Raw genomic sequence first — 25,224 nt, 5'->3', positions numbered from 1 at the left:
TAATCCTCGCTGCCTAGAAAATCTGAAGTAATGCAGAAGAAAGAAGACCGTAAATAATAAAAGTGAGAGAGAAAGATGATGACTAGAGAGGAGGCTGGGAAAAGGCAACTACTGGGCCAGTCCGGAGGTGCCGTCTACGTGAAGCCGGGGCCAAAGGGGTCTGTTGCCTCCGCCGAGGGGCCTTAAAGGTCCAGACACTCAGCATCAGCTCAACCTCCAGGATCCCCTTTTCTGCGGACACGGCTAAGCCACGCACGTTTAGACGCGTGAGGGTCCAACCCTCGTGTGCTCGGGTACGTGGTGTCGCAACACACCAAACGCCTGCTGACACAGACGCCCCTGCGGTGTAGGCATTTGCAAGTTGTACCACGAAACGCGTTGGTGTTCCAGTGAGGTGGGTCTTGGACTGTTTAAGTGGATGTTTTGCTATTAGCAGCGCTGTATTTTGTGCAAAAAATAGAAAAAGAAGTTTCATTGCACTTACCTCAAAACTGGTGACAGTTATAACATGCGTTCCAAGAAAACCTGCCTTAATAACTAAGTGGCTTCAATTTCTAATTACAAATATAAGTAGCTAGAAAGATTATAAATAAAATTTTCTGCATAAGTAAATTAAGAGTTTCAATTTTTGGCTGTGTCCCGTCTTCGCGTAATCAAGCTCCAGATGTAAGCTTGTGCTGTCTATTGCAGTGGGTTTCGAAACAATTGTATAATTACTAATTATGTTAATATACCTGCTATACGCATGTCTTACTGGTTCTAAAGTAAAGTTGTTGTTAGTAGCGCATGTAACGTGAGATCATGTGTGTTAGATCTTCCTTTTTGTTGGTTGCCTGTTCCCGCTATTTGAATTACGTCGACTGTTTTCATTGTTGCTATTTTATCAGACTCGCTGAGTATGTTAAGTATACAAATGTAGCCCCGACAAGTGACCCTCCTTGAGCTGACAAAAAATAGTGTAACCCAGATGCTGTTCGGAAAGAAAGTAGGAAGGACTCCTAGCGCAAGGGCGGTTCCAATAACAGATGCCGTCTTGGTAAAGACAGGATTTCCCATGCGTTCCTAGAACACGTAACACAAGGAAACAAACAAGACCTTCATGCTCACGGAAAATTGAGCTAAAAAGGCGGTGTCTTTCGCGTCGACAAGTTCCTCCATCTAAGGAAGCATTTCTTTTTTATTCTTTGTTTTGTTATAATCTCGAGAGCGCTTGTAGCCACCTTCGATCTCACGCATGGAGAAGGCTAGTTGTGATAGTAAAGCGAATACGAAGTGTAACAGCTTATCGGCAAACCAATATAGGCGAGTTGTTTGGCCGTAGTGCTCTTCCTAATAATTGCTCAACAGTACGTGTGCTTTTCCTCATGAATTACTGCCAAAGCAAGTGACATCTAATACGGGTTTGTCGTACAAAGCTGATACTGGAGTATTTAAGACTTGGCTGCAGCAAATTTATTTTGAGAGGTTTTTCTTTTGTCCAAGCAGGCGCGATGCATATGATGGAAATCTTATAATTGGAAGGAGCTGCGCCACCGATGCAGCCATTTAGGTGGCGCGTGTCACGGCATAATTGCGATCAGTTATGCAATAAAAAAGTCCGTGTAAGCTACAGCAGGAAGTTCCAGCTTGTACGCGCATATTGCGGGCAGCCAAATAAGCTCTTACATATATAATTCTCCTGGAAATAATTAATAGACGATTTTAGCAGAGCGTCTACTCACATTTTATACACTAAATCTTTTATTATCAAAGGAGCCTCGACACGAAGTTGTTCCTCTACTCTACTGAGTAGAGCGCAGCACCGCCCCTCGACTAAAGAAGACATTAAGCTTCTTGATAATAGCCGCGGAGTGTCGATGAAGTTGAGTGACCACTTCTGCGGAGGGGTGGCGCTTCCATCTGCTTTCTTGAGTCTAGGTAGAAGGTTGAGTAGAGGAATGTTCTATAATACAGGGGTATGGCGCTGCAAGGAACTGCGCTGATTCTGCATATAACCTCAGAAGTGGTTTATGCTTACATATCTGGTGGCACTCAGCCTGATTACTTCAGGCGAAGCTGCTAGCCATTTCTTACCCGTTTGCCCGATTCAGTAGAAGTGAACGGTGTTGTAGGTTTTCCCTATCCTCCACCTGAGTCCCCTCTCTGTCTCCGACAATATCGGTCGCACTTTCGGATCGTTACGCTTAGGACTCCGTCTAATGCCTATTCATAGGACGTACGACTCCACATTTGGTTTACTTGTTGCCTCCTCGCCATCTGAACTTGGTAAGAGCGTGTTTTCATGATCACAGCTCATTTTGTGGCTCACGAGGTGCCACTTCTTGTGACACCAGTGCCTGTGCCGCACTAGCTTATCTGCAAGGCCACGTGTGCGAATGGTTCTACGCGGCCGCTTAGTCATGTCTCTGAAATAGACTATCGATGAAAAGGGCTGGGCATCACGTACAGCCCGCGGCCACCGTACCAAAAGAACTTCGTCCACTGAAGTCAGAAACCTTGTTTACCGCGCCCAGCAGGATTTCGCCTCGTCGACATACCACCAGAACGGCTCCATGCTCAACTCGGCCTTACGAGCGTCCTGACTCCAGCCGTATTGCTTACCATTCGTATAAATATCTGTACGAAAAGCAACGTCGTCTACGTAGCTTGCAACGCCTCCTCGGTTAACCTCAAGCTCCTCCGACTGGATACTTTCGTCGCTAATGCTGGTCGTCCCTCAGCTTACGTATACGAAGCCATATCACAAACCACGTGTCGTAGTGTGATGCGTAAAATCGTGCAGCGCGCATCGTCTCAAGCTTTGACGGCAAGCTTCCGGTACCCTCACAGCGGTATTCTCGCCGCTCGCACGATGGGAGGTACGACAGCTGCTCTCATCACGTGCCTTACAATCTTACACACAGTCTTACATACAATGTTACATACAATCGCGGGATTGTGCTCCACTGCTCGCCGTACATGCCCCATGCCCAAGTTTGCACCAACTGTTTGTGCATGGGCCACCGCGCGGACGTCTGTCCCCAAGCCGGAACAACTCTGTGTCGCGTCTGCGGCACCACGCTTGGCACCCTGAAACAGTATTACATCTGCGCGCTTACTTGCCCACACTGCGGCGGGGGTCACGACGCTGAAGATCCCAACTGCAAAATTCCGGTTGCGGCAGATCATGCACTACATCGTGCGGAGCATGTTCGTCATCTCCCTCTTCGCAACCCCTCGTCAGTCATCGAGCACTGACCCCACTTCCTCTGCCACCGCTTCTTCCAACTACAAGCCAATTCGCGTCACTGCTCCGAGATCCCGAAGCACAAGCAGGAACCACTTCATATCGAGAGCCCGCTACAAATCGAAGGCCTGCTCCAGATCGAAGTCCCGCTCTCGCTCACGCGGTGCGCGAAGGAAGGAACCCTTGTTAACATGACAGCAATCGCTTTCAGGAGCAAGTCAGCCACGCAGCAATTCTCCTCACCCTTCTTCCAACCCTTCGGTTCCCAATTCATGTAAGATCCTGAAGCAGGATAACCGTGACTATCTCATAGAACACATGGATCCCTGTGGTACACCTTTCGTCTGTTTATATGTACCCCATGTCACCCCATCCTTAATACAAAAGAACCCTTGTATCGAGGCCACTAAATAGTCTGCAACAGCACAATTACTAATCTAGTAATAAAAAGTTCATGTTTGAAACTGTCATATGCTTTTGCAATATCTGAAGTTACCAATGCTGATACATCTCCTGATAGTTCTGCGAGTCGAATGCGGCTTACTAAATCGACGTGAGCTGACCATATGGAACATTGAGGCCTGAATCATATTTGTCCCGAGCTCAGAATACCCCTAGAAGAAGTAAAGTCATCGAGCCGGACATGGATGACTTTTTCTACAATTTTGACTTGAATCGATGTAAGGGAAATCGGACGAACCTTGTCCAAGATATATCCGAGGTTTTGATTTTGATGTGAACGCGCAATTTTTGCAAATTCTCGAAGAGGTTTGGATCCATGTATATTGTAGGGAACAGCTAACTATACTCAAGAGCTCATTTGGGAAAGAATTAAACAATAATTTGATCCTAGCAGTTGTGATACGGTCTGGTCCAGGAGCGATTGTGATGTAGTTAAGATGACATCGGATAATTCTCACATGGAAACTTTTACAAACTCAGATACCGAACTTTTGAACCTCCTAGGTCTGGGATACTGTGAAGAAAACCGTCCTTCTAGCCCTTTCGCGATCTCATTGAGTGAATGCGGTGCTTATTTGGGGGATAGAACAGCATAATGGGACCATACGGACTGTCGAACAGATTTTCCGTCTCGTAAAAACCTAGAAAGTGCCGATCTTCTCTCTGGTTTCGACAAAGTTAAATGTGGCACAATTTTTGTTCGTCTTTAGCTAACGCCAAAGTTCTTTTAAACACAGCTGCATAGAATTTATAGTCCGTCCAATTTTTCAGTGATGATTGGAGACTTTTCCACGATATTTTTCTTCGCCTATAATCCCGTGTGCAAGCTTCATTCCACTAAGATGATATTGATGGCGAGCTGCCAGACATAACCGCAAATTCAGTGGACTGTATAGCAGAATTTAAAAGCGATACCACAGAGTCAGCTCTGCGTTGCTCATCCCAAGTGGTTAACGCTGATAAACCTGCATTTATAGCAGATTTATAAGTTTTATAATTAGTGAGCAGACTTTGCCTTGCAATAGGAGCCTGACATGAAAGCGAAATTTCAAAAGTAATGGGCAAGTGATAGCTACTTGTTCCATTGTCAAAGGTCTCCCAAGATGAAATAGACATGAGCAGACGAGAAAGTCACGCCTAATGCAGAAGAGAATCGCCCACGTAGAAAAGTAATTATACCTGAATTATAACATTGAAAATTGTTGTCATGTATCCCATTCCGAGACCTCTTTTCACAAACATCTGTTTTAAGTCCCAAGCAAGTATGATGAGAATTAAAGCCTCCCTCCAGGAGCATTGCATTTGAACAGTTTCGGCACAGCGAGTCTAGATGATCAGTGCACTTGACTCCGTTCGGGAAATACGTGTTATCCACTGTAAACACAGTACAACCAGGCAATAAAAAATCTAATCCTAAAATTTCACAGTCTGAACACACATGTTCAAAAGTGACAGTTATTTTATGGTACATGTATTGGAGGGGGGGGGGACGAGAGTAAGGCTAGCAGCCCACCGTCAATTCCTGGGCGATATAAACGAAATGTTTGAAAATTACTAATAGTAAATCTTTCATGTGATGGAAGCCATGATTGTTTATGTAAAATAATATCTGGAATTAGTTTCTGTACTAGATAACAAAGGTCAGCGCAACGGGAAGATATAGAGCGACAATTCCATTGAACTTTTCATGATGCCATGTCGATCCTAAAAGAGATAAGTACACAGCAGAACACAACGCATCCTGCTCGTAGTAATCACTGTTTTCTTTTCCTTTTTTTGGTCTAGATTTACGACAATCACTGGGATAAAGTAGGGGAACACTTACGTCTATTGCTGATCGTCCCAAGCCTTATGTGTCCAAATGAGTGGCTAGGTCATGCTGTTGCTGATAGTGGAGAACACACGGATGTATCAGAGGCAACTTCTGCCTGACTGTCAATGTTTGTTTAGTTTGAATGTTGCGCAGAAATACTAGTTGAAGTGGAGGCTGCCGCAGCAAAGGGCGACTGGAGGAGGCAGTTGAATTTGGCAGTCAGGATCTCGGTTATACCTTCGGTAAAGGTGTTAAAGTCGCCCCATAACTATTGGGATTGCTTTGTCAATAGCTGAGGTTACTCTGGCCGAAACTGTGTCTTCTAGAGATGTGGACTGACGGGATGCAGCGGCTGCCTAACAGACTCCACGCTATCGCTTCTGCGCGGGAACAATGACGTTTCTTCGTGATCTCAAGCGCCTGCATTCCATGCATGGCCTCGCGCGCATCAGGTAGCATCCATAGCACTATGAGAACCATCGCGTAAGCAACAACTCGGAGCATCTAAGTCACAGGATGAAGTGGAGCCACAATTACAGCATCTCACTGAAGATCTGCCGGCATTAGCAATGGGCCCAAATCTCCAGCAATGCCGACACTGCAGCAGTTTAGGAGTCAAGGCCTCCACACGGAACAAATACGGCCGAGCCTTCACTTCAGACGGGCCCGTTAAAAGGGCGAACGGGACGATAACGGCGCCCTCGATTGGAATCCGGTTATCACTCACTGACCTATTGCATCTGTAAACATAAACAACACCAGCCGGAGAGAGAATCTTCAAGAAGGCCTCAGGACTGGTCGGTGGGTACCCCACGAACAACACCCTTCACGCGCGCGAGATGTGGAGGCACGAAAGCACGAACCGCAATGCTAGCGAATCCCGTGCAGTTAAGCAAATCATTGAGGCACTGAACGTTAGATGACATAGACAGAATGCCCTTCTTGCCAAAACGCCTCCCCCCCCCCCCCCGAGATGACAATGAAGTGTTCGGTTATACCGCGCAGATCCTCCTGAAAATTTTTGATGCGTTCAAACGAATGAATCCGCCATCTGTGGGAACGATCGCCTCTGGCAAGCTGCTCACTCCGTTCCGAAGAAAACACTCCAGGGGCACCGACTCTGTCGTATGTCTAGTCGACCAAGGCGAGCCCGCGTCGGGACCGAATACCGGCATTCACGGTCTCTGGAAGAAGAAAAAAAAACGCACCTATATAAGAAACCAAGCACCACAAGCAGTTTAAGTGTGGTCGATCCCCTTTCGGACACGCGACAAGAGGTCACAGTAACAGTAATTTCCCTTATGTTTTCCTTGGTGTTGTTGTTTGTTGGGTTCTTTTGATCTGATTAATAAAAACCGGGCCCCTCGGTTAACTCCTTTTCTTCTCGTATATATATATATATATATATATATATATATATATATATATATATATATATATATATACTAAATACCTCCGTTAAGTCCAGTCAATCATAATCATCATCATCAGCCTGGTTACGCCCACTGCATGGCAAAGGCCTCTCCCATACTTCTCCAACAACCCCGGTCATGTACTAATCGTGGGCATGCCGTGCCTGCAAACTTCTTAATCTCATCCGCCCACCTAACTTTCTGCCGCCCCCTGCGACGCTTCTCTTCCCTTGTGATCCAGTCCGTAACCCTTAATGACCATCGGTTATCTTCCCTCCTCATTACATGTCCTGCCCATGCCCCCATTTCTTTTTCTTGATTTCAACTAAGATGTCATTAACTCGCATTTGTTCCCTCAACAATCTGCTCTTTTCTTATCTCTTAACGTTACACCTATCATTCTTTTTTCCATAGCTCGTTGCGTCGTCCTCAATTTGAGTAGAACCCTTTTCGTAAGCCTCCAGGTTTCTGCCCCCTAGCTGAGTACTGGTAAGACACAGCTATTATATACTTTTCTCTTGAGGGATAATGGCAACCTGCTGTTCATGATCTGAGAATGCCTGCCAAACGCACCCCAGCCCTTTCTTATTCTTCTGATTATTTCCGTCTCATGATCCGGATCCGCCGTCACTACCTGCCCTAAGTAGATGTATTCCCTTACGACTTCCAGTGCCTAGCTGCCTATTGTAAATTGCTGTTCTCTTCCGAGACTGCTAAGCATTACTTTAGTTTTCTGCAGATTAATTTTAGACCCACTCTTCTGCTTTGCCTCTCCAGGTCAGTGAGCATGCATTGCAATTGGTCCCCTGAGTTACTAAGTAAGACAATATCATCAGCGAATCGCAAGTTACTAAGGTACTCTCCACTAACTTTTATCCCCAATTCTTCCCAATCCAGGTCTCTGAATACCTCCTGTAAACACACTGTGAATAGCATTAGAGATATCGTATCTCCCTGCCTGACGCCTTTCTTTATTGGGATTTTGTTGCGTGCTTTATCGAGGACTACGGTGGCTGTGGAGCCGCTATAGATAATTTTCAGTATTTTTACATACAGCTCGTCTACACCCTGATTCCATAATGCCTCCATGACTGCTGAGGTTTCGACTGAATCAAACGCTTTCTCGTAGTCAATGAAAGCTATATATAAGGGTTGGTTATATTCCGCACATTTCTCTATCATCTGATTGATAGTGTGAATATAGTCTATTGTTGAGTAGGCTTTACGGAATCCTGCCTGGTCCTTTGCTTGACAGAAGTCTAAGGTGTTCCTGATTCTATTTGCGATTACCTTAGCAAATAGTTTGTAGGCAACGGACAGTAAGCTGATCGGTCTATAATTTTTCAAGTCTTTGGCGTCCCCTTTCTTATGGATTAGGATTATGTTAGCGTTCTTCCAAGATTCGGGTACGCTCGAGGTCATGAGGCATTGCGTATACAGGGTGGCCAGTTTCTCTAGAACAATCTGTCCACCATCCTTCAACAAATCTGCTGTTACCTGATCCTCCCCAGCTGCCTTCCCCCTTTGCATATCTCCCAACGCTTTCTTTACTTCTTCCGGCGTTACCTTTGGGATTTTGAATTCCTCTAGAATATGTTCTCTTCCATTAACGCCGTGGGTGCCACTGCTACTATATAAATATCTATAGAACTCCTCAGCCACTTGAACTATCTCATCCATATTAGTAATGATATTGCCGGCTTTGTCTCTTAACGCATACATCTGATTCTTGCCAATTCCTGGTTTCTTCTTCAATGTTTTTAGGCTTCCTCCGTTCCTGAGAGCATGTTGAATTCTATCCATATTATGCATAATAATAATAATAATAATAATAATAATAATAATAATAATAATAATAATAATAATAATAATAATAATAATAATAATAATAATTATTATTATTACTATTAGTAGTAGTAGTAGTAGTTGTAGTATTATTGTTATTATCGAGCAGTAATCGTAGTAGTAATAGCAATAGAAGTGGTAGTAGTATATAAACTATCACAGCTAGAAGATAGAAAGCAAGGAAAAAAGAGAAAAGCAGCAGGCAGGGAGTTTAACCAGAATAACGTCCCGTTGGCTACCCTACTCTGGGGGAATGGAAAGGGGAAAGCAAAGATGACAGGAAGAGAGAGGAGGGAAGGAAATAAGGAAATTAGCCGAGAGTTCGCTGACGCGTCTGGTCTAATAAAAATCGCATTAATAGTCACAGACGTTCACCCAAGCCCGCAGAAGATAGAAAGAGAGGTAACCTGGCAATGGTTGCCAGTAAGGGCACAACACCTGCCCGCTCTACAAAGGAAGTGGCACGTACAAAAATGATAGTAAGCGGAGAACAGCCGAGAAGAGGGAGGGAGTGTGAGTCAAAGAGAGGACCCTCCCTCCCCCGAAAGAAATAATTATAATCAATTAACAAGAAGTTATAAATAGAAATAAAACATACATCTGCGTCACAAACTCGTTGGTCGGTCCCTAACGCCCGGCAAGTAGTCCATGAATTAGCACAGAATTCAACCACGTGAGAGAACAGAATGTGGAGTCTATAAACGTGAGTCTCGGTGAGTATCCTTCAACAATGATAAAAGCGGGCGGTGCGCTTCGCTGCGTTTAGACACGCAACCGGCGGAAAATATGTTTTCGTCCATTGTAGCTCATAGCAAGGCTATATAGTATGTGGTAGCCCCTTTAAAGTGCATAAATATAGGAGCAAAACCCGGACAGGAAACACGACAAGCGACTGTAGCCAACCGGTGATAATCTCTGGTTAACCTGCCTCTCTTTCCATTGCCTCTCTCTCTCTCTCTCTCTCTCTCTCTGTCTCTCTCTACTAGGGACTGTGGAAAAACAAACCTAAGTCTGCTTTTGTATATATAGAGGGGGCTGGTCGACATGGTTGACGACTACCAGCCCGTTCAATGTTCTTCGCAAATTCTTTCCAGTGGCTTTCTGATTACCTGCTACGTAGAAAAAAAAAATGGGGGGGGGGTGGAGGGGTTGATAGCGCGTTTATATATTCACGAGATCATCGGTTGTGCTTTCTAGCATATTTCCCGGTAACTTTGACGTGGCGTGAATTCACAGAGTCGCTTACGAGGTTCGCGAAGCTCCGCAAGGCAGAAAACTGGAACGCTCGCATGTCGCACGTCAGGCGGAGAAACTCGTTTTGGGAGGATGTCAAGGTGATTAGAGAGAGCGAAAGAGCACTTACGCGCGTAGTGGCCGTCCTTGTCTATTTCCTCGCTCTAAGACCAGATGCCACCACTGGTTCCGGTGACAGAAGAAATTTCGATGATAGCGGCGCCAATTACGGAAACATTAAAACTGACATCTACGCTCGACGGCTATGGCAAACCGATTTTTCGTATCAGCGACCAACGGTGACCGACATCGCGGCAGAGGAGACGGTTTAATCAATGAAGGGCCTGAAGCTTAACTATTTCCCAGCTTCTCGTTCTGCAAATAAGCTTGTCATGAACACTGCTCCGTCTGCATGACAGACATGTGGTAAGAGGTATCGCAAAAAATTATTTTATTGTGAAAAATGATTCAGTCTGATACAAAACTAAATAACCAAGCTAAATAATCCCTCCTAACTAAGTCGATTAGTCAACGGTGACATCGCTCGTATACGGAGTGCGGAAACTAATTTCACCATACAGCATAGCACAAATATACGACTATGTCTTCCAGGCATACATGCTGACGTAGAGAGAACCGCACAGTCTGACCTGCAGTCTTACTCACCGAATTATCAATTGGGCACTTGCAAACGTCCAACCGCAGCGCCTATGGCACGGTTTCACGCGTGAAGTATACTTTATGAAAACGTGACAACCTATTTACAAATGAGATGAAACCAAAAAGTACGTTTAAATAAAATAACTAAGCTAGGTGGCAAAGAGTGGCATCATATGCCTGCCAGGGATCGAACCTGGGATCTTCCGCATGTGATAACCACTACACAACATTTATTTCTAACTTTCACTCAGAAAAGGCATGTACATACATAAAACCCGCCTTGGTCTGCTTGACCAGTGCGGTTGATTAAAAATGTTTCATTCGTACCAACTCATCAAGTACCAAAATCCAATCTGGTGGCTCGGTTAAAGTACGATATACCTCGCGCATGTGGGTTATGCTCTCTATAAAGATTTCTCTGGCTGACTTTGCTTTGGGGTCTGGGTGCCTGACTGCCATTCTTGTGATCCAAAGGCTGTGTAGCCCCAGTATCATGATCATGTCATAGGGCAAGCTGTTTTCATTCTGTACTGACAGATATCGAATTCTGTGTGGTGTTATCGGTAACTCTTTCTTCAGGATTCGTTGCAAAACATCCCAAAAAAAGACTGGATCCAAACAATCAATAAAAGTGTGTTCAATTGTTTCTGGCTTCTTGCACAAGAGGCCGTTTGTTGTCCACGGTACAAATAACCCCTTTTCATCGTGCCATGTTTTTACTGGGTGTGTGTTTGTGTGTAATTTGAAAAAGAATGTTTTAACAGCTCCTCTAACAGTCATTCTTCTAACTCTCTTTAATACATCTTGCCATAACAACTTCACCACAAGCACAGCTGTTCGCGGCGTCCGCAATGAATCCCGCCGTCGTCGCTGGCACCTGTCGCACGATGTTTATGTACACATGAATTGGAGCATAAAAATTATTTAGCGCACATAAATGATTACGTCTGCCAGGCTTATTGAAACAGATAAACCTTCAGAAACTGAGCTATAGTGTCGATAGACTATTGAGTAATGAATCGGACGCTTTGAAACGTCCATGCCGCAGCGGGTATGAGGCGGCTTCAAGCGAGAAGTACTTTATAAAAACGTGACAACCTGCTTACAAATGACATGAAACTAAAAAATTACGCCTAAACGTCTAAATAAAATGGCTGAGCTAGGCGGCAAAAAAGGACACCATGTACCTGCCAGGGATCGAACCTGGGACCTTCCGCGTGTTAGGCGGATGTGATAACCACTACACCACAAGCACAGCTGTTTGCGGCCTCCGCAGTGAATTGCGCCGTCGACGCTTGCATCTCTCGCACGATGTTTATGTACACATGGATTGGAGCATAAAAATTATTTAGCGCACGTAAATGATTACGTCTGCAAGGCTTATTGAAACAGATAAACCTTCAGAAACTGAGCTCTAGTTTCGATAGACTATTGAGTAATGAATAGGACGCTTTGAAACGTCCATGCCGCAGCGGGTATGAGGCGGCTTTAAGCGAGAAGTACTTTATAAAAACGTGACAACCTGCTTACAAATGACATGAAACTAAAAAATTACGTCTAAATAAAATGGCTGAGCTAGGCGGCAAAAAAGGACACCATGTGCCTGCCAGGGATCGAACCTGGGACCTTCCGCGTGTTAGGCGGATGTGATAACCACTACACCACAAGCACAGCTGTCCGCGGCCTCCGCAGTGAATTGCGCCGTCGACGCTTGCATCTCTCGCACGATGTTTATGTACACATGGATTGGAGCATAAAAATTATTTAGCGCACATAAATGATTACGTCTGCAAGGCTTATTGAAACAGATAAACCTTCAGAAACTGAGCTCTAGTTTCGATAGACTATTGAGTAAGGAATAGGACGCTTTGAAACGTCCATGCCGCAGCGGGTATGAGGCGGCTTTAAGCGAGAAGTTCTTTATAAAAACGTGACAACCTGCTTACAAATGACATGAAACTAAAAAATTGCGTCTAAACGTCTAAATAATATGGCTGAGCTAGGCGGCAAAAAAGGACACCATGTGCCTGCCAGGGATCGAACCTGGGACCTTCCGCGTGTTAGGCGGATGTGATAACCACTACACCACAAGCACAGCTTTCCGCCGCCTCCGCAGTGAATTGCGCCGTCGACGCTTGCATCTCTCGCACGATGTTTATGTACACATGGATTGGAGCATAAAAATTATTTAGCGCACATAAATGATTACGTCTGCAAGGCTTATTGAAACAGATAAACCTTCAGAAACTGATCTCTAGTTTCGATAGACTATTAAGTAATGAATCGGACGCTTTGAAACGTCCATGCCGCAGCGGGTATGAGGCGGCTTTAAGCGAGAAGTACTTTATAAAAACGTGACAACCTGCGTACAAATGACATGAAACTAAACAATTACGTCTAAACGTCTAAATAATATGGCTGAGCTAGGCGGCAAAAAAGCACACCATGTGCCTGCCAGGGATCGAACCTGGGACCTTCCGCGTGTTAGGCGGATGTGATAACCACTACACCACAAGCCCAGCTGTCCGCGGACTCCGCAGTGAATTGCGCCGTCGACGCTTGCATCTCGCGCACGATGTTTATGTACACATGGATTGGAGCATAAAATTATTTAGCGCACATAAATGATTACGTCTGCAAGGCTTATTGAAACAGATAAACCTTCAGAAACTGATCTTTGGTTTGGATAGACTATTTCGTAATGAAGTGGACGCTTTGAAACGTCCAAGCCGCAGCGGGTATGAGGCGGCTTTAAGCGAGAAGTAGTTTATAAAAACGTGACAACCTGCTTACAAATGACATGAAACTATAAAAATTACGTCTAAATAAAATGGCTTAGCTAGGCGGCAAAAAAGGACACCATGTGCCTGCCAGGGATCGAACCTGGGACCTTCCGCGTGTTAGGCGGATGTGATAACCACTACACCACAAGCACAGCTGTCCGCGGCCTCCGCAGTGAATTGCGCCGTCGACGCTTGCATCTCTCGCACGATGTTTATGTACACATGGATTGGAGCATAAAAATTATTTAGCGCACATAAATGATTACGTCTGCAAGGCTTATTGAAACAGATAAACCTTCAGAAACTGAGCTCTAGTTTCGATAGACTATTGAGTAAGGAATAGGACGCTTTGAAACGTCCATGCCGCAGCGGGTATGAGGCGGTTTTAAGCGAGAAGTTCTTTATAAAAACGTGACAACCTGCTTACAAATGACATGAAACTAAAAAATTGCGTCTAAACGTCTAAATAATATGGCTGAGCTAGGCGGCAAAAAAGGACACCATGTGCCTGCCAGGGATCGAACCTGGGACCTTCCGCGTGTTAGGCGGATGTGATAACCACTACACCACAAGCACAGCTTTCCGCCGCCTCCGCAGTGAATTGCGCCGTCGACGCTTGCATCTCTCGCACGATGTTTATGTACACATGGATTGGAGCATAAAAATTATTTAGCGCACATAAATGATTACGTCTGCAAGGCTTATTGAAACAGATAAACCTTCAGAAACTGATCTCTAGTTTCGATAGACTATTAAGTAATGAATCGGACGCTTTGAAACGTCCATGCCGCAGCGGGTATGAGGCGGCTTTAAGCGAGAAGTACTTTATAAAAACGTGACAACCTGCGTACAAATGACATGAAACTAAACAATTACGTCTAAACGTCTAAATAATATGGCTGAGCTAGGCGGCAAAAAAGCACACCATGTGCCTGCCAGGGATCGAACCTGGGACCTTCCGCGTGTTAGGCGGATGTGATAACCACTACACCACAAGCACAGCTGTCCGCGGACTCCGCAGTGAATTGCGCCGTCGACGCTTGCATCTCTCGCACGATGTTTATGTACACATGGATTGGAGCATAAAATTATTTAGCGCACATAAATGATTACGTCTGCAAGGCTTATTGAAACAGATAAACCTTCAGAAACTGATCTTTGGTTTGGATAGACTATTTCGTAATGAAGTGGACGCTTTGAAACGTCCAAGCCGCAGCGGGTATGAGGCGGCTTTAAGCGAGAAGTAGTTTATAAAAACGTGACAACCTGCTTACAAATGACATGAAACTATAAAAATTACGTCTAAGTAAAATGGCTTAGCTAGGCGGCAAAAAAGGACACCATGTGCCTGCCAGGGATCGAACCTGGGACCTTCCGCGTGTTAGGCGGATGTGATAACCACTACACCACAAGCACAGCGGTCCGCGGCCTCCGCAGTGAATTGCGCCGTCGACGCTTGCATCTCTCGCACGATGTTTATGAACACATGGATTGGAGCATAAAAATTATTTAGCGCACATAAATGATTACGTCTGCAAGGCTTATTGAAACAGATAAATCTTCAGAAACTGAGCTCTAGTTTCGATAGACTATTGAGTAATGAATAGGACGCTTTGAAACGTCCATGCCGCAGCGGGTATGAGGCGGCTTTAAGCGAGAAGTACTTTGTAAAAACGTGACAACCTGCTTACAAAGGACATGAAACTAAAAAATTACGTCTAAATAAAATGGCTGAGCTAGGCGGCAAAAAAGCACACCATGTGCCTGCCAGGGATCGAACCTGGGACCTTCCGCGTGTTAGGCGGATGTGATAACCACTACACCACAAGCACAGCTGTCCGCGGACTCCGCAGTGAATTGCGCCGTCGACGCTTGCATCTCGCGCACGATGTTTATGTACACATGGATTGGAGCATAAAAATTATTTAGCGCACAGAAATGATTAAGTCTGCCAGGCTTATTGAAACAGATAAACCTTCAGAAACTGATCTCTAGTTTCGATAGACTATTAAGTAATGAATCGGACGCTTTGAAACGTCCATGCCGCAGCGGGTATGAGGCGGCTTTAAGCGAGCAGTACTTCATAAAAACGTGACAACCTGCTTACAAATGACATGAAACTAAAAAATTACGTCTAAATAAAATGGCTGAGCTAGGCGGCAAAAAAGCACACCATGTGCCTGCCAGGGATCGAACCTGGGACCTTCCGCGTGTTAGGCGGATGTGATAACCACTACACCACAAGCACAGCTGTCCGCGGACTCCGCAGTGAATTGCGCCGTCGACGCTTGCATCTCGCGCACGATGTTTATGTACACATGGATTGGAGCATAAAAATTATTTAGCGCACAGAAATGATTAAGTCTGCCAGGCTTATTGAAACAGATAAACCTTCAGAAACTGATCTCTAGTTTCGATAGACTATTAAGTAATGAATCGGACGCTTTGAAACGTCCATGCCGCAGCGGGTATGAGGCGGCTTTAAGCGAGCAGTACTTCATAAAAACGTGACAACCTGCTTACAAATGACATGAAACTAAAAAATTACGTCTAAATAAAATGGCTGAGCTAGGCGGCAAAAAAGGACACCATGTGCCTGCCAGGGATCGAACCTGGGACCTTCCGCGTGTTAGGCGGATGTGATAACCACTACACCACAAGCACAGCTGTCCGCGGCCTCCGCAGTGAATTGCGCCGTCGACGCTTGCATCTCTCGCACGATGTTTATGTACACATGGATTGGAGCATAAAAATTATTTAGCGCACATAAATGATTACGTCTGCAAGGCTTATTGAAACAGATAAATCTTCAGAAACTGAGCTCTAGTTTCGATAGACTATTGAGTAATGAATAGGACGCTTTGAAACGTCCATGCCGCAGCGGGTATGAGGCGGCTTTAAGAGAGAAGTGCTTTGTAAAAACCTGACAACCTGCTTACAAATGACATGAAACTAAAGAATTACGTCTAAACGTCTAAATAATATGGCTGAGCTAAGCGGCAAAAAAGCACACCATGTGCCTGCCAGGGATCGAACCTCGGACCTTCCGCGTGTTAGGCGGATGTGATAACCACTACACCACAAGCACAGTTGTCCGCCGCCTCCGCAGTGAATTGCGCCGTCGACGCTTGCATCTCTCGCACGATGTTTATGAACACATGGATTGGAGCATAAAAATTATTTAGCGCACATAAATGATTACGTCTGCAAAGGCTTATTGAAACAGATAAACCTTCAGAAACTGATCTCTAGTTTCGAAGGACTATTACGTAATGAATCGGACGCTTTGAAACGTCCATGCCGCAGCGGGTATGAGGCGGCTTTAAGAGAGAAGTACTTTGTAAAAACCTGACAACCTGCTTACAAATGACATGAAACTAAAGAATTACGTCTAAACGTCTAAATAATATGGCTGAGCTAAGCGGCAAAAAATCACACCATGTGCCTGCCAGGGATCGAACCTGGGACCTTCCGCGTGTTAGGCGGATGTGATAACCACTACACCACAAGCACAGCTGTCCGCGTCCTCCGCAGCGAATTGCGCCGTCGACGCTTGCATCTCTCGCACGATGTTTATGTACACATGGATTGGAGCATAAAAATTATTTAGCGCACATAAATGATTACGTCTGCAAGGCTTATTGAAACAGATAAACCTTCAGAAACTGATCTCTGGTTGGGATAGACTATTGCGTAATGAAGTGGACGCTTTGAAACGTCCATGCCGCAGCGGGTATGAGGCGGCTTTAAGCGAGAAGTAGTTTATAAAAACGTGACAACCTGCTTACAAATGAAATGAAACTATAAAATTACGTCTAAATAAAATGGCTTAGCTAGGCGGCAAAAAAGGACACAATGTACCTGCCAGGGATCGAACCTGGGACCTTCCGCGTGTTAGGCGGATGTGATAACCACTACACCACAAGCACAGCTGCCCGCGGCCTCCGCAGAGAATTGCGCCGTCGACGCTTGCATCTCTCGCACGATGTTTATATACACATGGATTGGAGCATAAAAATTATTTAGCGCACATAAATGATTAAGTCTGCAAGGCTTATTGAAACAGATAAACCTTCAGAAACCGATCTGTAGTTTCGATAGACTATTAAGTAATGAATCGGACGCTTTGAAAGGTCCATGCCGCAGCGGGTATGAGGCGGCTTTAAGCGAGAAGTACTTTATAAAAACGTGCCAACCTGCTTACAAATGACATGAAACTAAAAAATTGCGTCTAAACGTCTAAATAATATGGCTGAGCTAGGCGGCAAAAAAGGACACCATGTGCCTGCCAGGGATCGAACCTGGGACCTTCCGCGTGTTAGGCGGATGTGATAACCACTACACCACAAGCACAGCTGTCCGCGGCCTCCGCAATGAATTGCGCCGTCGACGCTTGCATCTCGCGCACGATGTTTATGTACACATGGATTGGAGCCTAAAAATTGCTTAGTGCACATAAATGATTACGTCTGCAAGGCTTATTGAAACAGGTAAACTTTAAGAAACTGATCTCTAGTTTGGATAGACTATTGAGTAATGAATCGGACGCTTTGAAACGTCCATGCCGCAGCGGGTATGAGGCGGCTTTAAACGAGAAGTACTTTATAAAAACGTGACAACCTGCTTACAAATGACATGAAACTATAAAATTGCGTCTAAATAAAATGGCTTAGCTAGGCGGCAAAAAAGGACACCATGTGCCTGCCAGGGATCGAACCTGGGACCTTCCGCGTGTTAGGCGGATGTGATAACCACTACACCACAAGCACAGCTGTCCGCGGCCTCCGCAGTGAATTGCGCCGTCGACGCTTGCATCTCTCGCACGATGTTTATGTACACATGGATTGGAGCATAAAAATTATTTAGCGCACATAAATGATTACGTCTGCAAGGCTTATTGAAAAAGATAAATCTTCAGAAACTGAGCTCTAGTTTCGATAGACTATTGAGTAATGAATAGGACGCTTTGAAACGTCCATGCCGCAGCGGGTATGAGGCGGCTTTAAGAGAGAAGTACTTTGTAAAAACCTGACAACCTGCTTACAAATGACATGAAACTAAAGAATTACGTCTAAACGTCTAAATAATATTGCTGAGCTAAGCGGCAAAAAAGCACACCATGTGCCTGCCAGGGATCGAACCTCGGACCTTCCGCGTGTTAGGCGGATGTGATAACCACTACACCACAAGCACAGTTGTCCGCCGCCTCCGCAGTGAATTGCGCCGTCGACGCTTGCATCTCTCGCACGATGTTTATGAACACATGGATTGGAGCATAAAAATTATTTAGCGCACATAAATGATTACATCTGCAAAGGCTTATTGAAACAGATAAACCTTCAGAAACTGATCTCTAGTTTCGAAGGACTATTACATAATGAATCGGACGCTTTGAAACGTCCATGCCGCAGGGGGTATGAGGCGGCTTTAAGCGAGCAGTACTTGATAAAAGCGTGACAACCTGCTTACAAATGACATGAAACTAACAAATTACGTCTAAATAAAATGGCTTAGCTAGGCGGCAAAAAACGACACCATGTGCCTGCCAGGGATCGAACCTGGGACCTTCCGCGTGTTAGGCGGATGTGATAACCACTACACCACAAGCACAGCTGTCCGCGTCCTCCGCAGGGAATTGCGCCGTCGACGCTTGCATCTCTCGCACGATGTTTATGTACACATGGATTGGAGCATAAAAATTATTTAGCGCACATAAATGATTACGTCTGCAAGGCTTATTGAAACAGATAAACCTTCAGAAACTGATCTCTGGTTTGGATAGACTATTGCGTAATGAAGTGGACGCTTTGAAACGTCCATGCCGCAGCGGGTATGAGGCGGCTTTAAGCGAGAAGTAGTTTATAAAAACGTGACAACCTGCTTACAAATGAAATGAAACTATAAAATTACGTCTAAATAAAATGGCTTAGCTAGGCGGCAAAAAAGGACACAATGTGCCTGCCAGGGATCGAACCTGGGACCTTCCGCGTGTTAGGCGGATGTGATAACCACTACACCACAAGCACATCTGTCCGCGGCCTCCGCAGAGAATTGCGCCGTCGACGCTTGCATCTCTCGCACGATGTTTATATACACATGGATTGGAGCATAAAAATTATTTAGCGCACATAAATGATTAAGTCTGCAAGGCTTATTGAAACAGATAAACCTTCAGAAACCGATCTGTAGTTTCGATAGACTATTAAGTAATGAATCGGACGCTTTGAAACGTCCATGCCGCAGCGGGTATGAGGCGGCTTTAAGCGAGAAGTACTTTATAAAAACGTGACAACCTGCTTACAAATGACATGAAACTAAAAAATTGCGTCTAAACGTCTAAATAATATGGCTGAGCTAGGCGGCAAAAAAGGACACCATGTGCCTGCCAGGGATCTAACCTGGGACCTTGCGCGTGTTAGGCGGATGTGATAACCACTACACCACAAGCACAGCTGTCCGCGGCCTCCGCAATGAATTGCGCCGTCGACGCTTGCATCTCGCGCACGATGTTTATGTACACATTGATTGGAGCCTAAAAATTGCTTAGTGCACATAAATGATTACGTCTGCAAGGCTTATTGAAACAGGTAAACTTTAAGAAACTGATCTCTAGTTTGGATAGACTATTGAGTAATGAATCGGACGCTTTGAAACGTCCATGCCGCAGCGGGTATGAGGCGGCTTTAAACGAGAAGTACTTTATAAAAACGTGACAACCTGCTTACAAATGACATGAAACTATAAAATTGCGTCTAAATAAAATGGCTTAGCTAGGCGGCAAAAAAGGACACCATGTGCCTGCCAGGGATCGAACCTGGGACCTCCCGCGTGTTAGGCGGATGTGATAACCACTACACCACAAGCACAGCTGTCCGCGGCCTCCGCAATGAATTGCGCCGTCGACGCTTGCATCTCGCGCACGATGTTTATGTACACATGGATTGGAGCATAAAAATTATTTAGCGCACATAAATGATTACGTCTGCCAGGCTTATTGAAACAGATAAACCTTCAGAAACTGAGCTATAGTTTCGATAGACTATTGAGTAATGAATCGGACGCTTTGAAACGTCCATGCCGCAGCGGGTATGAGGCGGCTTTAAGCGAGAAGTACTTTATAAAAACGTGACAACCTGCTTACAAATGACATGAAACTAAAGAATTACGCCTAAACGTCTAAATAAAATGGCTGAGCTAGGCGGCAAAAAAGGACACCATGTACCTGCCAGAGATCGAACCTGGGACCTTCCGCGTGTTAGGCGGATGTGATAACCACTACACCACAAGCACAGCTGTTTGCGGCCTCCGCAGTGAGTTGCGCCGTCGACGCTTGCATCTCTCGCACGATGTTTATGTACACATGGATTGGAGCATAAAAATTATTTAGCGCACATAAATGATTACGTCTGCAAGGCTTATTGAAACAGATAAACCTTCAGAAACTGAGCTCTAGTTTCGATAGACTATTGAGTAATGAATAGGACGCTTTGAAACGTCCATGCCGCAGCGGGTATGAGGCGGCTTTAAGCGAGAAGTACTTTATAAAAACGTGACAACCTGCTTACAAATGACATGAAACTAAACAATTACGTCTAAACGTCTAAATAATATGGCTGAGCTAGGCGGCAAAAAAGCACACCATGTGCCTGCCAGGGATCGAAGCCTGGGACCTTCCGCGTGTTAGGCGGATGTGATAACCACTACACCACAAGCACAGCTGTTTGCGGCCTCCGCAGTGAGTTGCGCCGTCAACGCTTGCATCTCTCGCACGATGTTTATGTACACATGGATTGGAGCATAAAAATTATTTAGAGCACATAAATGATTAGGTCTGCAAGGCTTATTGCAAAAGATAAACCTTCAGAAACTGAGCTCTAGTTTCGATAGACTATTGAGTAATGAATCGGACGCTTTGACACGTCCACGCCGCAGCGGGTATGAGGCGGCTTTAAGCGAGAAGTACTTTATAAAAACGTGACAACCTGCTTACAAATGACATGAAACTAACAAATTACGTCTAAATAAAATGGCTTAGCTAGGCGGCAAAAAAGGACACCATGTGCCTGCCAGGGATCGAACCTGGGACCTTCCGCGTGTTAGGCGGATGTGATAACCACTACACCACAAGCACAGCTGTCCGCGTCCTCCGCAGCGAATTGCGCCGTCGACGCTTGCATCTCTCGCACGATGTTTATGTACACATGGATTGGAGCATAAAAATTATTTAGCGCACATAAATGATTACGTCTGCCAGGCTTATTGAAACAGATAAACCTTCAGAAACTGAGCTATAGTTTCGATAGACAATTGAGTAATGAATCGGACGCTTTGAAACGTCCATGCCACAGCGGGTATGAGGCGGCTTTAAGCGAGAAGTACTTTATAAAAACGTGACAACCTGCTTACAAATGACATGAAACTAAAAATTACGTCTAAATAAAATGGCTGAGCTAGGCGGCAAAAAAGGACACAATGTGCCTGCCAGGGATCGAACCTGAGACCTTCCGCGTGTTAGGCGGATGTGATAACCACTACACCACAAGCACAGCTGTCCGCGGCCTCCGCAGAAAATTGCGCCGTCGACGCTTGCATCTCTCGCACGATGTTTATATACACATGGATTGGAGCATAAAAATTATTTAGCGCACATAAATGATTAAGTCTGCCAGGCTTATTGAAACAGATAAACCTTCAGAAACTGATCTCTAGTTTCGATAGACTATTAAGTAATGAATCGGACGCTTTGAAACGTCCATGGCGCAGCGGGTATGAGGCGGCTTTAAGCGAGAAGTACTTTATAAAAACGTGACAACCTGCTTACAAATGACATGAAACTAAAAAATTACGTCTAAATAAAATGGCTGAGCTAGGCGGCAAAAAAGGACACCATGTGCATGCCAGGGATCGAACCTGGGACCTTCCGCGTGTTAGGCGGATGTGATAACCACTACACCACAAGCACAGCTGTCCGCGGCCTCCGCAGTGAATTGCGCCGTCGACGCTTGCATCTCTCGCACGATGTTTATGTACACATGGATTGGAGTATAAAAAATATTTAGCGCACATAAATGATTACGTCTGCAAGGCTTATTGAAACAGATAAATCTTCAGAAACTGAGCTATAGTTTCGATAGACTATTGAGTAATGAATAGGACGCTTTGAAACGTCCATGCCGCAGCAGGTATGAGGCGGCTTTAAGCGAGAAGTACTTTGTAAAAACGTGACAACCTGCTTACAAATGACATGAAACTAAAGAATTACGTCTAAACGTCTAAATAATACGGCTGAGCTAGGCGGCAAAAACGGGCACCATGTGCCTGCCAGGCATCGAACCTGGGACCTTCCGCGTGTTAGGCGGATGTGATAACCACTACACCACAAGCACAGCTGTCCGCGGCCTCCGCATTGAATTGCGCCGTCGACGCTGCATCTCGCGCACGATGTTTATGTACACATGGATTGGAGCATAAAAATTATTTAGCGCACATAAATGATTACGTCTGCAAGGCTTATTGAAACAGATAAACCTTCAGAAACTGATCTCTGGTTTGGATAGACTATTGCGTAATGAAGTGGACGCTTTGAAACGTCCATGCCGCAGCGGGCATGAGGCGGCTTTAAGCGAGAAGTAGTTTATAAAAACGTGACAACCTGCTTACAAATGACACGAAACTATAAAATTACGTCTAAATAAAATGGCTTAGCTAGGCGGCAAAAAAGAACACCATGTGCCTGCTAGGGATCGAACCTGGCACCTTCCGCGTGTTAGGCGGATGTGATAACCACTACACCACAAGCACAGCTGTCCGCGTCCTCCGCAGCGAATTGCGCCGTCGACGCTTGCATCTCTCGCACGATGTTTATGTACACATGGATTGGAGCATAAAAATTTAGCGCACATAAATGATTACGTCTGCCAGTCTTCTTGAAACAGATAAACCTTCAGAAACTGAGCTATAGTTTCGATAGACTATTGAGTAATGAATCGGACGCTTTGAAACGTCCATGCCACAGCGGGTATGAGGCGGCTTTAAGCTAGAAGTACTTTATAAAAACGTGACGACCTGCTTACAAATGACATGAAACTAAAAAATTACGTCTAAATAAAATGGCTGAGCTAGGCGGCAAAAAAGGACACAATCTGCCTGCCAGGGATCGAACCTGGGACCTTCCGCGTGTTAGGCGGATGTGATAACCACTACACCACAAGCACAGCTGTCCGCGGCCTCCGCAGTGAATTGCGCCGTCGACGCTTGCATCTCGCGCACGATGTTTATGTACACATGGATTGGAGCCTAAAAATTGCTTAGTGCACATAAATGATTACGTCTGCAAGGCTTATTGAAACAGGTAAACCTTCAGAAACTGATCTCTAGTTTGGATAGACTATTGAGTAATGAATCGGACGCTTTGAAACGTCCATGCCGCAGCGGGTATGAGGCGGCTTTAAACGAGAGGTACTTTATAAAAACGTGACAACCTGCTTACAAATGACATGAAACTAAAGAATTGCGTCTAAACGTCTAAATAATATGGCTGAGCTAGGCGGCAAAAAAGGACACCATGTGCCTGCCAGGGATCGAACCTGGGACCTTCCGCGTGTTAGGCGGATGGGATAACCACTACACCACAAGCACAGCTGTCCGCGGCCTCCGCAGTGAATTGCGCCGTCGACGCTTGCATCTCTCGCACGATGTTTATGTACACATGGATTGGAGCATAAAAATTATTTAGCGCACATAAATGATTAGGTCTGCAAGGCTTATTAAAACAGATAAACCTTCAGAAACTGATCTCTAGTTTCGAACGACTATTACGTAATGAATCGGACGCTTTGAAACATCCATGCCGCAGCGGGTATGAGGCGGCTTTAAGCGAGTACTTTATAAAAACGTGACAACCTGCTTACAAATGACATGAAACTAAAGAATTACGTCTAAACGTCTAAATAATACGGCTGAGCTAGGCGGCAAAAACGGGCACCATGTGCCTGCCAGGCATCGAACCTGGGACCTTCCGCGTGTTAGGCGGATGTGATAACCACTACACCACAAGCACAGCTGTCCGCGGCCTCCGCATTGAATTGCGCCGTCGACGCTGCATCTCGCGCACGATGTTTATGTACACATGGATTGGAGCATAAAAATTATTTAGCGCACATAAATGATTACGTCTGCAAGGCTTATTGAAACAGATAAACCTTCAGAAACTGATCTCTGGTTTGGATAGACTATTGCGTAATGAAGTGGACGCTTTGAAACGTCCATGCCGCAGCGGGTATGAGGCGGCTTTAAGCGAGAAGTAGTTTATAAAAACGTGACAACCTGCTTACAAATGACATGAAACTATAAAATTACGTCTAAATAAAATGGCTTAGCTAGGCGGCAAAAAAGGACACCATGTGCCTGCTAGGGATCGAACCTGGCACCTTCCGCGTGTTAGGCGGATGTGATAACCACTACACCACAAGCACAGCTGTCCGCGTCCTCCGCAGCGAATTGCGCCGTCGACGCTTGCATCTCTCGCACGATGTTTATGTACACATGGATTGGAGCATAAAAATTTAGCGCACATAAATGATTACGTCTGCCAGTCTTCTTGAAACAGATAAACCTTCAGAAACTGAGCTATAGTTTCGATAGACTATTGAGTAATGAATCGGACGCTTTGAAACGTCCATGCCACAGCGGGTATGAGGCGGGTTTAAGCTAGAAGTACTTTATAAAAACGTGACGACCTGCTTACAAATGACCTGAAACTAAAAAATTACGTCTAAATAAAATGGCTGA

At 45.1% G+C, this 25,224-nt stretch overlaps 32 non-coding genes across 32 annotated transcripts; all 32 read right to left on the bottom strand.

Moving 5' to 3' along the window:
* Nucleotides 1-11,833: 11,833 nt before the first annotated feature.
* TRNAV-AAC (transfer RNA valine (anticodon AAC)) lies at nucleotides 11,834-11,906 on the bottom strand. Its single transcript has one exon. It is a non-coding gene; the product is annotated as a tRNA-Val (tRNA).
* Nucleotides 11,907-12,249: 343 nt separating this feature from the next.
* TRNAV-AAC (transfer RNA valine (anticodon AAC)) lies at nucleotides 12,250-12,322 on the bottom strand. Its single transcript has one exon. It is a non-coding gene; the product is annotated as a tRNA-Val (tRNA).
* A 351-nt stretch (nucleotides 12,323-12,673) lies between these two features.
* TRNAV-AAC (transfer RNA valine (anticodon AAC)) lies at nucleotides 12,674-12,746 on the bottom strand. Its single transcript has one exon. It is a non-coding gene; the product is annotated as a tRNA-Val (tRNA).
* A 351-nt stretch (nucleotides 12,747-13,097) lies between these two features.
* TRNAV-AAC (transfer RNA valine (anticodon AAC)) lies at nucleotides 13,098-13,170 on the bottom strand. Its single transcript has one exon. It is a non-coding gene; the product is annotated as a tRNA-Val (tRNA).
* Nucleotides 13,171-13,513: 343 nt separating this feature from the next.
* TRNAV-AAC (transfer RNA valine (anticodon AAC)) lies at nucleotides 13,514-13,586 on the bottom strand. Its single transcript has one exon. It is a non-coding gene; the product is annotated as a tRNA-Val (tRNA).
* Nucleotides 13,587-13,937: 351 nt separating this feature from the next.
* Nucleotides 13,938-14,010, bottom strand: TRNAV-AAC (transfer RNA valine (anticodon AAC)). Its single transcript has one exon. It is a non-coding gene; the product is annotated as a tRNA-Val (tRNA).
* A 351-nt stretch (nucleotides 14,011-14,361) lies between these two features.
* Nucleotides 14,362-14,434, bottom strand: TRNAV-AAC (transfer RNA valine (anticodon AAC)). Its single transcript has one exon. It is a non-coding gene; the product is annotated as a tRNA-Val (tRNA).
* Nucleotides 14,435-14,777: 343 nt separating this feature from the next.
* On the bottom strand, nucleotides 14,778-14,850 carry TRNAV-AAC (transfer RNA valine (anticodon AAC)). Its single transcript has one exon. It is a non-coding gene; the product is annotated as a tRNA-Val (tRNA).
* A 343-nt stretch (nucleotides 14,851-15,193) lies between these two features.
* TRNAV-AAC (transfer RNA valine (anticodon AAC)) lies at nucleotides 15,194-15,266 on the bottom strand. Its single transcript has one exon. It is a non-coding gene; the product is annotated as a tRNA-Val (tRNA).
* A 343-nt stretch (nucleotides 15,267-15,609) lies between these two features.
* TRNAV-AAC (transfer RNA valine (anticodon AAC)) lies at nucleotides 15,610-15,682 on the bottom strand. The gene has a single exon. It is a non-coding gene; the product is annotated as a tRNA-Val (tRNA).
* A 343-nt stretch (nucleotides 15,683-16,025) lies between these two features.
* TRNAV-AAC (transfer RNA valine (anticodon AAC)) lies at nucleotides 16,026-16,098 on the bottom strand. The gene has a single exon. It is a non-coding gene; the product is annotated as a tRNA-Val (tRNA).
* Nucleotides 16,099-16,449: 351 nt separating this feature from the next.
* On the bottom strand, nucleotides 16,450-16,522 carry TRNAV-AAC (transfer RNA valine (anticodon AAC)). The gene has a single exon. It is a non-coding gene; the product is annotated as a tRNA-Val (tRNA).
* Nucleotides 16,523-16,874: 352 nt separating this feature from the next.
* TRNAV-AAC (transfer RNA valine (anticodon AAC)) lies at nucleotides 16,875-16,947 on the bottom strand. The gene has a single exon. It is a non-coding gene; the product is annotated as a tRNA-Val (tRNA).
* Nucleotides 16,948-17,290: 343 nt separating this feature from the next.
* On the bottom strand, nucleotides 17,291-17,363 carry TRNAV-AAC (transfer RNA valine (anticodon AAC)). The gene has a single exon. It is a non-coding gene; the product is annotated as a tRNA-Val (tRNA).
* A 351-nt stretch (nucleotides 17,364-17,714) lies between these two features.
* On the bottom strand, nucleotides 17,715-17,787 carry TRNAV-AAC (transfer RNA valine (anticodon AAC)). Its single transcript has one exon. It is a non-coding gene; the product is annotated as a tRNA-Val (tRNA).
* A 343-nt stretch (nucleotides 17,788-18,130) lies between these two features.
* On the bottom strand, nucleotides 18,131-18,203 carry TRNAV-AAC (transfer RNA valine (anticodon AAC)). The gene has a single exon. It is a non-coding gene; the product is annotated as a tRNA-Val (tRNA).
* Nucleotides 18,204-18,554: 351 nt separating this feature from the next.
* Nucleotides 18,555-18,627, bottom strand: TRNAV-AAC (transfer RNA valine (anticodon AAC)). The gene has a single exon. It is a non-coding gene; the product is annotated as a tRNA-Val (tRNA).
* A 344-nt stretch (nucleotides 18,628-18,971) lies between these two features.
* Nucleotides 18,972-19,044, bottom strand: TRNAV-AAC (transfer RNA valine (anticodon AAC)). Its single transcript has one exon. It is a non-coding gene; the product is annotated as a tRNA-Val (tRNA).
* A 343-nt stretch (nucleotides 19,045-19,387) lies between these two features.
* On the bottom strand, nucleotides 19,388-19,460 carry TRNAV-AAC (transfer RNA valine (anticodon AAC)). The gene has a single exon. It is a non-coding gene; the product is annotated as a tRNA-Val (tRNA).
* A 351-nt stretch (nucleotides 19,461-19,811) lies between these two features.
* TRNAV-AAC (transfer RNA valine (anticodon AAC)) lies at nucleotides 19,812-19,884 on the bottom strand. Its single transcript has one exon. It is a non-coding gene; the product is annotated as a tRNA-Val (tRNA).
* A 343-nt stretch (nucleotides 19,885-20,227) lies between these two features.
* On the bottom strand, nucleotides 20,228-20,300 carry TRNAV-AAC (transfer RNA valine (anticodon AAC)). Its single transcript has one exon. It is a non-coding gene; the product is annotated as a tRNA-Val (tRNA).
* A 351-nt stretch (nucleotides 20,301-20,651) lies between these two features.
* Nucleotides 20,652-20,724, bottom strand: TRNAV-AAC (transfer RNA valine (anticodon AAC)). The gene has a single exon. It is a non-coding gene; the product is annotated as a tRNA-Val (tRNA).
* A 351-nt stretch (nucleotides 20,725-21,075) lies between these two features.
* TRNAV-AAC (transfer RNA valine (anticodon AAC)) lies at nucleotides 21,076-21,149 on the bottom strand. Its single transcript has one exon. It is a non-coding gene; the product is annotated as a tRNA-Val (tRNA).
* A 343-nt stretch (nucleotides 21,150-21,492) lies between these two features.
* On the bottom strand, nucleotides 21,493-21,565 carry TRNAV-AAC (transfer RNA valine (anticodon AAC)). The gene has a single exon. It is a non-coding gene; the product is annotated as a tRNA-Val (tRNA).
* Nucleotides 21,566-21,907: 342 nt separating this feature from the next.
* On the bottom strand, nucleotides 21,908-21,980 carry TRNAV-AAC (transfer RNA valine (anticodon AAC)). The gene has a single exon. It is a non-coding gene; the product is annotated as a tRNA-Val (tRNA).
* Nucleotides 21,981-22,323: 343 nt separating this feature from the next.
* On the bottom strand, nucleotides 22,324-22,396 carry TRNAV-AAC (transfer RNA valine (anticodon AAC)). Its single transcript has one exon. It is a non-coding gene; the product is annotated as a tRNA-Val (tRNA).
* Nucleotides 22,397-22,747: 351 nt separating this feature from the next.
* On the bottom strand, nucleotides 22,748-22,820 carry TRNAV-AAC (transfer RNA valine (anticodon AAC)). The gene has a single exon. It is a non-coding gene; the product is annotated as a tRNA-Val (tRNA).
* A 342-nt stretch (nucleotides 22,821-23,162) lies between these two features.
* TRNAV-AAC (transfer RNA valine (anticodon AAC)) lies at nucleotides 23,163-23,235 on the bottom strand. The gene has a single exon. It is a non-coding gene; the product is annotated as a tRNA-Val (tRNA).
* Nucleotides 23,236-23,575: 340 nt separating this feature from the next.
* TRNAV-AAC (transfer RNA valine (anticodon AAC)) lies at nucleotides 23,576-23,648 on the bottom strand. The gene has a single exon. It is a non-coding gene; the product is annotated as a tRNA-Val (tRNA).
* Nucleotides 23,649-23,999: 351 nt separating this feature from the next.
* On the bottom strand, nucleotides 24,000-24,072 carry TRNAV-AAC (transfer RNA valine (anticodon AAC)). The gene has a single exon. It is a non-coding gene; the product is annotated as a tRNA-Val (tRNA).
* Nucleotides 24,073-24,420: 348 nt separating this feature from the next.
* Nucleotides 24,421-24,493, bottom strand: TRNAV-AAC (transfer RNA valine (anticodon AAC)). The gene has a single exon. It is a non-coding gene; the product is annotated as a tRNA-Val (tRNA).
* A 342-nt stretch (nucleotides 24,494-24,835) lies between these two features.
* Nucleotides 24,836-24,908, bottom strand: TRNAV-AAC (transfer RNA valine (anticodon AAC)). The gene has a single exon. It is a non-coding gene; the product is annotated as a tRNA-Val (tRNA).
* Nucleotides 24,909-25,224: the final 316 nt, after the last annotated feature.

This window comes from Dermacentor variabilis, chromosome 4 (assembly GCF_050947875.1).
Source record: "Dermacentor variabilis isolate Ectoservices chromosome 4, ASM5094787v1, whole genome shotgun sequence".
Classification (NCBI taxonomy): domain Eukaryota; kingdom Metazoa; phylum Arthropoda; class Arachnida; order Ixodida; family Ixodidae; genus Dermacentor; species Dermacentor variabilis.
This window is presented reverse-complemented; position numbering and strand designations above follow the sequence as displayed.